Genomic DNA, 2,651 nt, shown 5'->3' on the forward strand with positions numbered 1-2,651 from the left:
ATGAAAAAACTCTACCCTAAGTAAAATTAAGGAGGGAAATTAAGAGGAACTAAAGAATTGCCCTTTAATTCTGTTCAGTGAAAGTGTGGAAGAGGTATTTTTAAATATCTTGTTCTCCAAACTTTAGGAAGAAATGTTCTTTAAAATGAGTCAACGCTGACATAACACTGTAATTTTTTCCTAAAATAAGTATTAGTTTGCTTTAGATCATTCATTGCTTCTCAATACTTTTTTGAGCATACAAATTATGACTTTTCAAAATTATGAACCCTATGGAATCGGTCTACTAAATTGTAAGACTCATCTTCATGAAGTTTTAAAGTAGGCCTCATGCCTCTGTCCGGTAACAACTCCCGTTTTTGAGCACTTATTTTATACCATGCACTGTAGGAAGCAATGCATATGTCTCACTTTATCCCCCAAACTAACCTGTGAGTCAAATACTGTTATTTTCCCAACTTTACAAACAAGGAGAATGATGATCTCAACGAGGAACTACCTGAAGTCACACATTTTGTAAGTGGCAGAACTGGGACTGGAACCACTGATTCTAATGTTAAAGCTCCTGCCCCAGACCTGCAGAGTTCAATGCTTCCAAAGAGTCTGAGATAAAATCTCTGCAAATGGTCTGCAGAAAGCATGGGTGTGTGTGTGTGTGTGTGTGTGTGTGTGTGTTTCCCTAATCTGCCCCCCATTTTTCTGTGTTATAAAGGAAATTACAACCAAACTAAGGTCACTACCGAAATGCTGGACTGAATCAGTGCACCACTCCAAAGTTCACACTATTATCCATACCTACGTACTTCCAACACTGGGCACACCTCCCAGGCACGGTGCACTGGAAGCTTTTCCCTGAGGACTCTGGATGTTAGAGAGAGAGAGATTTGAGGAAAAGACTAAGAAGAGCTGTGTCTTGCAGTGTTAGGGTGTAGTGCTCATAATGAACTGTCAACTTAAGAGCAATTTTAGCTCAGTTTGCCTTTTAGATCTAAAAACATAGTTTCAGGTATTAGCACTAATACAATATATTTTAACTCACTGAGACTCAAAGCAGAATGAATCTGATGCTCACTACAGGGTGAAATTTTAAGCATAAACTTATGGTTCTAAAATAACACTCTGGGGACTTCCCTGGTGGCACAGTGGTTAAGAATCTGCCTGCCAATGCAGGGGACATGGGCTCGAGCCCTGGTCCGGAAGACTCCACATGCCGTGGAGCAACTAAGCCCGTGCACCACAACTACTGAGCCTGCACTCTAGAACCCGCAAGCCACAACTACTGAGCCCACGTGCCATAACTACTGAAACCCGTGCACCACAACTATTGAAGCCTGTTTGCTGCAACTACTGAAGCCCATGTGCCTAGAGCCCATGCTCCACAACATGAGAAGCCACTGCAATGAGAAGCCCGCACACCGCAACAAAGAGTAGTCCCCGCTCATTGCAACTAGGGAAAGCCCGCACGCTTGCAACTAGGGAAAGCCCGCACGCAGCAATGAAGACCCAACGCAGCCTAAATAAATAAATAGAAATGTTAAAAAAATTTTTTAAAGTAAAATAAAATAACACTCAGGGAATTCCCTGGCAGTCCAGTGGTTAGGACTCCACTGCCAAGGGCGCAGTTCAATCCCTGGTCAGGGAGCTAAGATCCCACAAGCCCCACAGTGCGGGGAATGGAATGGAATAGTAAAGTAAAATAACACTCAGGGAATTCCCTGGCAGTCCAGTGGTTAGGACTCCACTGCCAAGGGCGCAGTTCAATCCCTGGTCAGGGAGCTAAGATCCCACAAGCCCCACAGTGCAGGGAATGGAACGGAATGGAATAGTAAAGTAAAATAACACTCAGAGCAACATGATAACAGGTACCAGCCATGCTCACAAACAGGGACTGTTTGTGACTTACAGTCAGATTCTGAAAGAGTAACACAGATACAAAGACTTACCTTTTCTTTACTGCTTCATCTCACGTCTGCAGGCTTAAAATGGAGTCATTCATCATTTTTTCTTCGTATATGCTTATTTTTTCTTTTTCGATTACATCGGCATTACTAGTCAGAAGGAAACACTTGCTCCCTCTTGCTCTTCCTCTGCCTATTAGAAAATAAATATTTTATTTGGTGTCTTTGACTTAAAACTCTGATAAATCTGAGAATATGAGAGAAATAGGGGTATTCCTAAAATTCAACTTTGGTTCACTGAATCCCACTTTCTAGAAGAGCTGAGCTGGTAGGGTGTGAAGTCTAACTCAGGTGTGCACCTGCATATTAAACATTCAGATAAACAAGGAGCCCACCTTAGGCAGGCTTCCTTGGGGTCTCCATGGTACACTGTGACTGGACAGGCACATTATTAGAAATACTGCTTAAAGACAATCTGGCATGAACCCTCAGGATGACATGGTGAGGGCCCCAAAGATGAATAATAAACAGATGGGGAAATGGGGAAATAAGATATGTTCACAACCACCGGAATATAGGTGGAAAATGATAACTGCTATAAGAAAGATGGATAGGGAGGGCTTCCCTGGTGGCACAGTGGTTAAGAATCTGCCTGCTAATGCAAGGGACACGGGTTCAAGCCCTGGCCCGGGAAGATCTCACATGTCGCAGAGCAACTAAGCGCATGTGTCACAACTACTGAGCCTGAGAGCC

This window comes from Neophocaena asiaeorientalis, unplaced genomic scaffold, assembly GCF_003031525.2.
Source record: "Neophocaena asiaeorientalis asiaeorientalis breed wild unplaced genomic scaffold, Neophocaena_asiaeorientalis_V1.1 scaffold220, whole genome shotgun sequence".
NCBI classification, from domain to species: domain Eukaryota; kingdom Metazoa; phylum Chordata; class Mammalia; order Artiodactyla; family Phocoenidae; genus Neophocaena; species Neophocaena asiaeorientalis.